Source organism: Lepus europaeus, chromosome 11 (genome assembly GCF_033115175.1).
Source record: "Lepus europaeus isolate LE1 chromosome 11, mLepTim1.pri, whole genome shotgun sequence".
In the NCBI taxonomy this organism is placed as follows: Eukaryota; Metazoa; Chordata; class Mammalia; order Lagomorpha; family Leporidae; genus Lepus; species Lepus europaeus.
Window position 1 is genome coordinate 101,344,168 of NC_084837.1, and position 14,095 is coordinate 101,358,262.

Genomic DNA, 14,095 nt, shown 5'->3' on the forward strand with positions numbered 1-14,095 from the left:
ACACAGAGGCTTTCACAATATTTTGGATTGAGTTAGCCAAAACACAACCGGATAGTTCTTGTTTCATCCAGTCATATCCGGACAAACTGGTGTGGAATTCGTATGCAATGGACCGAGAAAATCACAGTAAAATGGTTTTGGAGAAAAGCAAAGTCTTTTCGTTAGGCAAGTGCATAAAATGTCATCTATACAAACAGAAATATCATGTTTCTTTGCCACAGTTCCTCTAGCTTTCTCCCTAGAAAATACGAATGTGTAGTGCTGGTGTCTCCATGTGGAACCAATTACCGATTCCAAGCACAAAATTAAATGTTCCCCGATAAAAAACATTCAAAACAATAAAGTCCGTGGATAATATCAGGAATACAAAAACACAGAGGCTGTAGCAATATCTGGGATTGAGTTAGCCAAAACACAACCGGATATTTCCGGTTTCATCCAGTCATATCTGGACAAACTGGTGTGGAATTCGTATGCAATGGACCGAGAGAATCACAGTAGAAATGGTTTTGGAGAAAAGCAAAGTCTTTTCGTTAGGCAAGTGCAATTAGTGTTTCTGAGGTGCAAAATTAAATGTTGCCTGATAAAAACATTCAAAACAATACAGTCCATCAATAATATCCAGAAAACACAAACACACAGGCTTTCACAATGTTTCAGATTGAGTTAGCCAAAACTCAACAGTATATTTCTGTTTCATCGAATCATATCCGGACAAACTGGTGTGGAATTCGTATGCAATGGATTGAGAAAACCACAGTAAAAATGATTTTGGAGAAGAGCAAAGTCTTTTCGTTAGGCAAGTGCATAAAATGTCATCAATACAAACAGAAATATCATGTTTATTTGTCACAGTTCCTCTAGCTTTCTCCCTAGAAATACGAATGTGTAGAGCTGGTGTCTCCATGTGGAACCAATTACTGTATCCAAGCTTAAAATAAAATGTTCTCCGATAAAAAACATTCAAAACAATAAAGTCCGTTGATAATATCCAGAAAACACACACACTGAGGCTGTATTAATAGCTGGGATTGAGTTAGCCAAAACAAATCCGGATACTTTTTCACTTTCATTAAGGTCATATCCGGACAAAGTGGTGTGTAATTTCTATGCAATGCACTGAGAAAATCACAGTAAAAATGGTTTTGGAGAAAAGCAAAGTCTTTTCGTTAGGCAAGTGCATGAAATGTCATCTATACAAACAGATATATCATGTTTGTTTGCCGCAGTCCCAGTAGCTTTCTCCCTAGAAAATACGAATGTGTAGCGCTGGTGTCTCCATGTGGAACCAATTAGTGATTCCAAGCACAAAATTAAATGTTCCCTGATAAAAAACATTCAAAACAATAAAGTCCGTGGAAAATATCAGGAATACAAAAACACAGAGGCTGTAGCAATATCTGGCATTGAGTTAGCCAAAACACAACCGGATATTTCCGGTTTCATCCAGTCATATCTGGACAAACTGGTGTGGAATTTGTATGCAATGGACCGAGAAAATCACAGTAAAAATGGTTGTGGAGAAAAGCAAACTCTTTTCTTTAGGCAAGTCCATAAAATGTCATCTATACAAACAGAAATATCATGTTTGTTTGCCGAACTTCCTCTAGCTTTCTATCTAGAAAATACGAATGTGTGGAGCTGGTGTCCCCTTGATGAACCAATGAGTGTTTCAACGGTAGAAAATTAAATGTTCCCTGATAAAAAAACATTCAAAACAATAAAGTCCATCGATAATATCAAGAAAACACAAACACAGAGGCTTTCACAATATTTTGGATTGAGTTAGCCAAAACACAACCGGATAGTTCTTGTTTCATCCAGTCATATCCGGACAAACTGGTGTGGAATCCGTATGCAATGGACCGAGAAAATCACAGTAAAATGGTTTTGGAGAAAAGCAAAGTCTTTTCGTTAGGCAAGTGCATAAAATGTCATCTATACAAACAGAAATATCATGTTTGTTTGCCACAGTTCCTCTAGCTTTCTCCCTAGAAAATACGAATGTGTAGTGCTGGTGTCTCCATGTGGAACCAATTACCGATTCCAAGCACAAAATTAAATGTTCCCCGATAAAAAACATTCAAAACAATAAAGTCCGTGGATAATATCAGGAATACAAAAACACAGAGGCTGTAGCAATATCTGGGATTGAGTTAGCCAAAACACAACCGGATATTTCCGGTTTCATCCAGTCATATCTGGACAAACTGGTGTGGAATTCGTATGCAATGGACCGAGAGAATCACAGTAGAAATGGTTTTGGAGAAAAGCAAAGTCTTTTCGTTAGGCAAGTGCAATTAGTGTTTCTGAGGTGCGAAATTAAATGTTGCCTGATAAAAACATTCAAAACAATACAGTCCATCAATAATATCCAGAAAACACAAACACATAGGCTTTCACAATGTTTCGGATTGAGTTAGCCAAAACTCAACAGTATATTTCTGTTTCATCGAATCATATCCGGACAAACTGGTGTGGAATTCGTATGCAATGGATTGAGAAAACCACAGTAAAAATGATTTTGGAGAAGAGCAAAGTCTTTTCGTTAGGCAAGTGCATAAAATGTCATCAATACAAACAGAAATATCATGTTTATTTGTCACAGTTCCTCTAGCTTTCTCCCTAGAAATACGAATGTGTAGAGCTGGTGTCTCCATGTGGAACCAATTACTGTATCCAAGCTTAAAATAAAATGTTCTCCGATAAAAAACATTCAAAACAATAAAGTCTGTTGATAATATCCAGAAAACACACACACTGAGGCTGTATTAATAGCTGGGATTGAGTTAGCCAAAACAAATCCGGATACTTTTTCACTTTCATTAAGGTCATATCCGGACAAAGTGGTGTGTAATTTCTATGCAATGCACTGAGAAAATCACAGTAAAAATGGTTTTGGAGAAAAGCAAATTCTTTTCGTTAGGCAAGTGCATGAAATGTCATCTATACAAACAGATATATCATGTTTGTTTGCCGCAGTCCCAGTAGCTTTCTCCCTCGAAAATACGAATGTGTAGCGCTGGTGTCTCCATGTGGAACCAATTAGTGATTCCAAGCACAAAATTAAATGTTCCCTGATAAAAAACATTCAAAACAATAAAGTCCGTGGAAAATATCAGGAATACAAAAACACAGAGGCTGTAGCAATATCTGGCATTGAGTTAGCCAAAACACAACCGGATATTTCCGGTTTCATCCAGTCATATCTGGACAAACTGGTGTGGAATTTGTATGCAATGGACCGAGAAAATCACAGTAAAAATGGTTGTGGAGAAAAGCAAACTCTTTTCTTTAGGCAAGTCCATAAAATGTCATCTATACAAACAGAAATATCATGTTTGTTTGCCGAACTTCCTCTAGCTTTCTTTCTAGAAAATACGAATGTGTGGAGCTGGTGTCCCCTTGATGAACCAATGAGTGTTTCAACGGTAGAAAATTAAATGTTCCCTGATAAAAAAACATTCAAAACAATAAAGTCCATCGATAATATCAAGAAAACACAAACACAGAGGCTTTCACAATATTTTGGATTGAGTTAGCCAAAACACAACCGGATAGTTCTTGTTTCATCCAGTCATATCCGGACAAACTGGTGTGGAATCCGTATGCAATGGACCGAGAAAATCACAGTAAAATGGTTTTGGAGAAAAGCAAAGTCTTTTCGTTAGGCAAGTGCATAAAATGTCATCTATACAAACAGAAATATCATGTTTGTTTGCCACAGTTCCTCTAGCTTTCTCCCTAGAAAATACGAATGTGTAGTGCTGGTGTCTCCATGTGGAACCAATTACCGATTCCAAGCACAAAATTAAATGTTCCCCGATAAAAAACATTCAAAACAATAAAGTCCGTGGATAATATCAGGAATACAAAAACACAGAGGCTGTAGCAATATCTGGGATTGAGTTAGCCAAAACACAACCGGATATTTCCGGTTTCATCCAGTCATATCTGGACAAACTGGTGTGGAATTCGTATGCAATGGACCGAGAGAATCACAGTAGAAATGGTTTTGGAGAAAAGCAAAGTCTTTTCGTTAGGCAAGTGCAATTAGTGTTTCTGAGGTGCAAAATTAAATGTTGCCTGATAAAAACATTCAAAACAATACAGTCCATCAATAATATCCAGAAAACACAAACACACAGGCTTTCACAATGTTTCGGATTGAGTTAGCCAAAACTCAACAGTATATTTCTGTTTCATCGAATCATATCCGGACAAACTGGTGTGGAATTCGTATGCAATGGATTGAGAAAACCACAGTAAAAATGATTTTGGAGAAGAGCAAAGTCTTTTCGTTAGGCAAGTGCATAAAATGTCATCAATACAAACAGAAATATCATGTTTATTTGTCACAGTTCCTCTAGCTTTCTCCCTAGAAATACGAATGTGTAGAGCTGGTGTCTCCATGTGGAACCAATTACTGTATCCAAGCTTAAAATAAAATGTTCTCCGATAAAAAACATTCAAAACAATAAAGTCTGTTGATAATATCCAGAAAACACACACACTGAGGCTGTATTAATAGCTGGGATTGAGTTAGCCAAAACAAATCCGGATACTTTTTCACTTTCATTAAGGTCATATCCGGACAAAGTGGTGTGTAATTTCTATGCAATGCACTGAGAAAATCACAGTAAAAATGGTTTTGGAGAAAAGCAAAGTCTTTTCGTTAGGCAAGTGCATGAAATGTCATCTATACAAACAGATATATCATGTTTGTTTGCCGCAGTCCCAGTAGCTTTCTCCCTAGAAAATACGAATGTGTAGCGCTGGTGTCTCCATGTGGAACCAATTAGTGATTCCAAGCACAAAATTAAATGTTCCCTGATAAAAAACATTCAAAACAATAAAGTCCGTGGAAAATATCAGGAATACAAAAACACAGAGGCTGTAGCAATATCTGGCATTGAGTTAGCCAAAACACAACCGGATATTTCCGGTTTCATCCAGTCATATCTGGACAAACTGGTGTGGAATTTGTATGCAATGGACCGAGAAAATCACAGTAAAAATGGTTGTGGAGAAAAGCAAACTCTTTTCTTTAGGCAAGTCCATAAAATGTCATCTATACAAACAGAAATATCATGTTTGTTTGCCGAACTTCCTCTAGCTTTCTATCTAGAAAATACGAATGTGTGGAGCTGGTGTCCCCTTGATGAACCAATGAGTGTTTCAACGGTAGAAAATTAAATGTTCCCTGATAAAAAAACATTCAAAACAATAAAGTCCATCGATAATATCAAGAAAACACAAACACAGAGGCTTTCACAATATTTTGGATTGAGTTAGCCAAAACACAACCGGATAGTTCTTGTTTCATCCAGTCATATCCGGACAAACTGGTGTGGAATCCGTATGCAATGGACCGAGAAAATCACAGTAAAATGGTTTTGGAGAAAAGCAAAGTCTTTTCGTTAGGCAAGTGCATAAAATGTCATCTATACAAACAGAAATATCATGTTTGTTTGCCACAGTTCCTCTAGCTTTCTCCCTAGAAAATACGAATGTGTAGTGCTGGTGTCTCCATGTGGAACCAATTACCGATTCCAAGCACAAAATTAAATGTTCCCCGATAAAAAACATTCAAAACAATAAAGTCCGTGGATAATATCAGGAATACAAAAACACAGAGGCTGTAGCAATATCTGGGATTGAGTTAGCCAAAACACAACCGGATATTTCCGGTTTCATCCAGTCATATCTGGACAAACTGGTGTGGAATTCGTATGCAATGGACCGAGAGAATCACAGTAGAAATGGTTTTGGAGAAAAGCAAAGTCTTTTCGTTAGGCAAGTGCAATTAGTGTTTCTGAGGTGCAAAATTAAATGTTGCCTGATAAAAACATTCAAAACAATACAGTCCATCAATAATATCCAGAAAACACAAACACACAGGCTTTCACAATGTTTCGGATTGAGTTAGCCAAAACTCAACAGTATATTTCTGTTTCATCGAATCATATCCGGACAAACTGGTGTGGAATTCGTATGCAATGGATTGAGAAAACCACAGTAAAAATGATTTTGGAGAAGAGCAAAGTCTTTTCGTTAGGCAAGTGCATAAAATGTCATCAATACAAACAGAAATATCATGTTTATTTGTCACAGTTCCTCTAGCTTTCTCCCTAGAAATACGAATGTGTAGAGCTGGTGTCTCCATGTGGAACCAATTACTGTATCCAAGCTTAAAATAAAATGTTCTCCGATAAAAAACATTCAAAACAATAAAGTCCATTGATAATATCCAGAAAACACACACACTGAGGCTGTATTAATAGCTGGGATTGAGTTAGCCAAAACAAATCCGGATACTTTTTCACTTTCATTAAGGTCATATCCGGACAAAGTGGTGTGTAATTTCTATGCAATGCACTGAGAAAATCACAGTAAAAATGGTTTTGGAGAAAAGCAAAGTCTTTTCGTTAGGCAAGTGCATGAAATGTCATCTATACAAACAGATATATCATGTTTGTTTGCCGCAGTCCCAGTAGCTTTCTCCCTAGAAAATACGAATGTGTAGCGCTGGTGTCTCCATGTGGAACCAATTAGTGATTCCAAGCACAAAATTAAATGTTCCCTGATAAAAAACATTCAAAACAATAAAGTCCGTGGAAAATATCAGGAATACAAAAACACAGAGGCTGTAGCAATATCTGGGATTGAGTTAGCCAAAACACAACCGGATATTTCCGGTTTCATCCAGTCATATCTGGACAAACCGGTGTGGAATTTGTATGCAATGGACCGAGAAAATCACAGTAAAAATGGTTGTGGAGAAAAGCAAACTCTTTTCTTTAGGCAAGTCCATAAAATGTCATCTATACAAACAGAAATATCATGTTTGTTTGCCGAACTTCATCTAGCTTTCTATCTAGAAAATACGAATGTGTGGAGCTGGTGTCCCCTTGATGAACCAATGAGTGTTTCAACGGTAGAAAATTAAATGTTCCCTGATAAAAAAACATTCAAAACAATAAAGTCCATCGATAATATCAAGAAAACACAAACACAGAGGCTTTCACAATATTTTGGATTGAGTTAGCCAAAACACAACCGGATAGTTCTTGTTTCATCCAGTCATATCCGGACAAACTGGTGTGGAATCCGTATGCAATGGACCGAGAAAATCACAGTAAAATGGTTTTGGAGAAAAGCAAAGTCTTTTCGTTAGGCAAGTGCATAAAATGTCATCTATACAAACAGAAATATCATGTTTGTTTGCCACAGTTCCTCTAGCTTTCTCCCTAGAAAATACGAATGTGTAGTGCTGGTGTCTCCATGTGGAACCAATTACCGATTCCAAGCACAAAATTAAATGTTCCCCGATAAAAAACATTCAAAACAATAAAGTCCGTGGATAATATCAGGAATACAAAAACACAGAGGCTGTAGCAATATCTGGGATTGAGTTAGCCAAAACACAACCGGATATTTCCGGTTTCATCCAGTCATATCTGGACAAACTGGTGTGGAATTCGTATGCAATGGACCGAGAGAATCACAGTAGAAATGGTTTTGGAGAAAAGCAAAGTCTTTTCGTTAGGCAAGTGCAATTAGTGTTTCTGAGGTGCAAAATTAAATGTTGCCTGATAAAAACATTCAAAACAATACAGTCCATCAATAATATCCAGAAAACACAAACACACAGGCTTTCACAATGTTTCGGATTGAGTTAGCCAAAACTCAACAGTATATTTCTGTTTCATCGAATCATATCCGGACAAACTGGTGTGGAATTCGTATGCAATGGATTGAGAAAACCACAGTAAAAATGATTTTGGAGAAGAGCAAAGTCTTTTCGTTAGGCAAGTGCATAAAATGTCATCAATACAAACAGAAATATCATGTTTATTTGTCACAGTTCCTCTAGCTTTCTCCCTAGAAATACGAATGTGTAGAGCTGGTGTCTCCATGTGGAACCAATTACTGTATCCAAGCTTAAAATAAAATGTTCTCCGATAAAAAACATTCAAAACAATAAAGTCCATTGATAATATCCAGAAAACACACACACTGAGGCTGTATTAATAGCTGGGATTGAGTTAGCCAAAACAAATCCGGATACTTTTTCACTTTCATTAAGGTCATATCCGGACAAAGTGGTGTGTAATTTCTATGCAATGCACTGAGAAAATCACAGTAAAAATGGTTTTGGAGAAAAGCAAAGTCTTTTGGTTAGGCAAGTGCATGAAATGTCATCTATACAAACAGATATATCATGTTTGTTTGCCGCAGTCCCAGTAGCTTTCTCCCTAGAAAATACGAATGTGTAGCGCTGGTGTCTCCATGTGGAACCAATTAGTGATTCCAAGCACAAAATTAAATGTTCCCTGATAAAAAACATTCAAAACAATAAAGTCCGTGGAAAATATCAGGAATACAAAAACACAGAGGCTGTAGCAATATCTGGCATTGAGTTAGCCAAAACACAACCGGATATTTCCGGTTTCATCCAGTCATATCTGGACAAACTGGTGTGGAATTTGTATGCAATGGACCGAGAAAATCACAGTAAAAATGGTTGTGGAGAAAAGCAAACTCTTTTCTTTAGGCAAGTCCATAAAATGTCATCTATACAAACAGAAATATCATGTTTGTTTGCCGAACTTCCTCTAGCTTTCTATCTAGAAAATACGAATGTGTGGAGCTGGTGTCCCCTTGATGAACCAATGAGTGTTTCAACGGTAGAAAATTAAATGTTCCCTGATAAAAAACATTCAAAACAATAACGTCCATCGATAATATCAAGAAAACACAAACACAGAGGCTTTCACAATATTTTGGATTGAGTTAGCCAAAACACAACCGGATATTTCTTGTTTCATCCAGTCATATCCGGACAAACTGGTGTGGAATTCGTATGCAATGGACCGAGAAAATCACAGTAAAATGGTTTTGGAGAAAAGCAAAGTCTTTTCGTTAGGCAAGTGCATAAAATGTCATCTATACAAACAGAAATATCATGTTTCTTTGCCACAGTTCCTCTAGCTTTCTCCCTAGAAAATATGAATGTGTAGTGCTGGTGTCTCCATGTGGAACCAATTACCGATTCCAAGCACAAAATTAAATGTTCCCCGATAAAAAACATTCAAAACAATAAAGTCCGTGGATAATATCAGGAATACAAAAACACAGAGGCTGTAGCAATATCTGGGATTGAGTTAGCCAAAACACAACCGGATATTTCCGGTTTCATCCAGTCATATCTGGACAAACTGGTGTGGAATTCATATGCAATGGACCGAGACAATCACAGTAGAAATGGTTTTGGAGAAAAGCAAAGTCTTTTCGTTAGGCAAGTGCAATTAGTGTTTCTGAGGTGCAAAATTAAATGTTGCCTGATAAAAACATTCAAAACAATACAGTCCATCAATAATATCCAGAAAACACAAACACACAGGCTTTCACAATGTTTCGGATTGAGTTAGCCAAAACTCAACAGTATATTTCTGTTTCATCGAATCATATCCGGACAAACTGGTGTGGAATTCGTATGCAATGGATTGAGAAAACCACAGTAAAAATGATTTTGGAGAAGAGCAAAGTCTTTTCGTTAGGCAAGTGCATAAAATGTCATCAATACAAACAGAAATATCATGTTTATTTGTCACAGTTCCTCTAGCTTTCTCCCTAGAAATACGAATGTGTAGAGCTGGTGTCTCCATGTGGAACCAATTACTGTATCCAAGCTTAAAATAAAATGTTCTCCGATAAAAAACATTCAAAACAATAAAGTCCGTGGATAATATCCAGAAAACACACACACTGAGGCTGTATTAATAGCTGGGATTGAGTTAGCCAAAACAAATCCGGATACTTTTTCACTTTCATTAAGGTCATATCCGGACAAAGTGGTGTGTAATTTCTATGCAATGCACTGAGAAAATCACAGTAAAAATGGTTTTGGAGAAAAGCAAAGTCTTTTCGTTAGGCAAGTGCATGAAATGTCATCTATACAAACAGATATATCATGTTTGTTTGCCGCAGTCCCAGTAGCTTTCTCCCTAGAAAATACGAATGTGTAGCGCTGGTGTCTCCATGTGGAACCAATTAGTGATTCCAAGCACAAAATTAAATGTTCCCTGATAAAAAACATTCAAAACAATAAAGTCCGTGGAAAATATCAGGAATACAAAAACACAGAGGCTGTAGCAATATCTGGCATTGAGTTAGCCAAAACACAACCGGATATTTCCGGTTTCATCCAGTCATATCTGGACAAACTGGTGTGGAATTTGTATGCAATGGACCAAGAAAATCACAGTAAAAATGGTTGTGGAGAAAAGCAAACTCTTTTCTTTAGGCAAGTCCATAAAATGTCATCTATACAAACAGAAATATCATGTTTGTTTGCCGAACTTCCTCTAGCTTTCTATCTAGAAAATACGAATGTGTGGAGCTGGTGTCCCCTTGATGAACCAATGAGTGTTTCAACGGTAGAAAATTAAATGTTCCCTGATAAAAAAACATTCAAAACAATAAAGTCCATTGATAATATCAAGAAAACACAAACACAGAGGCTTTCACAATATTTTGGATTGAGTTAGCCAAAACACAACCGGATAGTTCTTGTTTCATCCAGTCATATCCGGACAAACTGGTGTGGAATCCGTATGCAATGGACCGAGAAAATCACAGTAAAATGGTTTTGGAGAAAAGCAAAGTCTTTTCGTTAGGCAAGTGCATAAAATGTCATCTATACAAACAGAAATATCATGTTTGTTTGCCACAGTTCCTCTAGCTTTCTCCCTAGAAAATACGAATGTGTAGTGCTGGTGTCTCCATGTGGAACCAATTACCGATTCCAAGCACAAAATTAAATGTTCCCCGATAAAAAACATTCAAAACAATAAAGTCCGTGGATAATATCAGGAATACAAAAACACAGAGGCTGTAGCAATATCTGGGATTGAGTTAGCCAAAACACAACCGGATATTTCCGGTTTCATCCAGTCATATCTGGACAAACTGGTGTGGAATTCGTATGCAATGGACCGAGAGAATCACAGTAGAAATGGTTTTGGAGAAAAGCAAAGTCTTTTCGTTAGGCAAGTGCAATTAGTGTTTCTGAGGTGCAAAATTAAATGTTGCCTGATAAAAACATTCAAAACAATACAGTCCATCAATAATATCCAGAAAACACAAACACACAGGCTTTCACAATGTTTCGGATTGAGTTAGCCAAAACTCAACAGTATATTTCTGTTTCATCGAATCATATCCGGACAAACTGGTGTGGAATTCGTATGCAATGGATTGAGAAAACCACAGTAAAAATGATTTTGGAGAAGAGCAAAGTCTTTTCGTTAGGCAAGTGCATAAAATGTCATCAATACAAACAGAAATATCATGTTTATTTCTCACAGTTCCTCTAGCTTTCTCCCTAGAAATACGAATGTGTAGAGCTGGTGTCTCCATGTGGAACCAATTACTGTATCCAAGCTTAAAATAAAATGTTCTCCGATAAAAAACATTCAAAACAATAAAGTCCGTTGATAATATCCAGAAAACACACACACTGAGGCTGTATTAATAGCTGGGATTGAGTTAGCCAAAACAAATCCGGATACTTTTTCACTTTCATTAAGGTCATATCCGGACAAAGTGGTGTGTAATTTCTATGCAATGCACTGAGAAAATCACAGTAAAAATGGTTTTGGAGAAAAGCAAAGTCTTTTCGTTAGGCAAGTGCATGGAATGTCATCTATACAAACAGATATATCATGTTTGTTTGCCGCAGTCCCAGTAGCTTTCTCCCTAGAAAATACGAATGTGTAGCGCTGGTGTCTCCATGTGGAACCAATTAGTGATTCCAAGCACAAAATTAAATGTTCCCTGATAAAAAACATTCAAAACAATAAAGTCCATGGAAAATATCAGGAATACAAAAACACAGAGGCTGTAGCAATATCTGGCATTGAGTTAGCCAAAACACAACCGGATATTTCCGGTTTCATCCAGTCATATCTGGACAAACCGGTGTGGAATTTGTATGCAATGGACCGAGAAAATCACATTAAAAATTGTTGTGGAGAAAAGCAAACTCTTTTTCTTTAGGCAAGTCCATAAAATGTCATCTATACAACAGAAATATCATGTTTGTTTGCCGAACTTCCTCTAGCTTTCTATCTAGAAAATACGAATGTGTGGAGCTGGTGTCCCCTTGATGAACCAATGAGTGTTTCAACGGTAGAAAATTAAATGTTCCCTGATAAAAAACATTCAAAACAATAAAGTCCATCGATAATATCAAGAAAACACAAACACAGAGGCTTTCACAATATTTTGGATTGAGTTAGCCAAAACACAACCGGATAGTTCTTGTTTCATCCAGTCATATCCGGACAAACTGGTGTGGAATCCGTATGCAATGGACCGAGAAAATCACAGTAAAATGGTTTTGGAGAAAAGCAAAGTCTTTTCGTTAGGCAAGTGCATAAAATGTCATCTATACAAACAGAAATATCATGTTTGTTTGCCACAGTTCCTCTAGCTTTCTCCCTAGAAAATACGAATGTGTAGTGCTGGTGTCTCCATGTGGAACCAATTACCGATTCCAAGCACAAAATTAAATGTTCCCCGATAAAAAACATTCAAAACAATAAAGTCCGTGGATAATATCAGGAATACAAAAACACAGAGGCTGTAGCAATATCTGGGATTGAGTTAGCCAAAACACAACCGGATATTTCCGGTTTCATCCAGTCATATCTGGACAAACTGGTGTGGAATTCGTATGCAATGGACCGAGAGAATCACAGTAGAAATGGTTTTGGAGAAAAGCAAAGTCTTTTCGTTAGGCAAGTGCAATTAGTGTTTCTGAGGTGCAAAATTAAATGTTGCCTGATAAAAACATTCAAAACAATACAGTCCATCAATAATATCCAGAAAACACAAACACACAGGCTTTCACAATGTTTCAGATTGAGTTAGCCAAAACTCAACAGTATATTTCTGTTTCATCGAATCATATCCGGACAAACTGGTGTGGAATTCGTATGCAATGGATTGAGAAAACCACAGTAAAAATGATTTTGGAGAAGAGCAAAGTCTTTTCGTTAGGCAAGTGCATAAAATGTCATCAATACAAACAGAAATATCATGTTTATTTGTCACAGTTCCTCTAGCTTTCTCCCTAGAAATACGAATGTGTAGAGCTGGTGTCTCCATGTGGAACCAATTACTGTATCCAAGCTTAAAATAAAATGTTCTCCGATAAAAAACATTCAAAACAATAAAGTCCGTGGATAATATCCAGAAAACACACACACTGAGGCTGTATTAATAGCTGGGATTGAGTTAGCCAAAACAAATCCGGATACTTTTTCACTTTCATTAAGGTCATATCCGGACAAAGTGGTGTGTAATTTCTATGCAATGCACTGAGAAAATCACAGTAAAAATGGTTTTGGAGAAAAGCAAATTCTTTTCGTTAGGCAAGTGCATGAAATGTCATCTATACAAACAGATATATCATGTTTGTTTGCCGCAGTCCCAGTAGCTTTCTCCCTAGAAAATACGAATGTGTAGCGCTGGTGTCTCCATGTGGAACCAATTAGTGATTCCAAGCACAAAATTAAATTTTCCCTGATAAAAACCATTCAAAACAATAAAGTCCGTGGAAAATATCAGGAATACAAAAACACAGAGGCTGTAGCAATATCTGGCATTGAGTTAGCCAAAACACAACCGGATATTTCCGGTTTCATCCAGTCATACCTGGACAAACCGGTGTGGAATTTGTATGCAATGGACCGAGAAAATCACAGTAAAAATGGTTGTGGAGAAAAGCAAACTCTTTTCTTTAGGCAAGTCCATAAAATGTCATCTATACAAACAGAAATATCATGTTTGTTTGCCGAACTTCCTCTAGCTTTCTATCTAGAAAATACGAATGTGTGGAGCTGGTGTCCCCTTGATGAACCCATGAGTGTTTCAACGGTAGAAAATTAAATGTTCCCTGATAAAAAAACATTCAAAACAATAAAGTCCATCGATAATATCAAGAAAACACAAACACAGAGGCTTTCACAATATTTTGGATTGAGTTAGCCAAAACACAACCGGACATTTCTTGTTTCATCCAGTC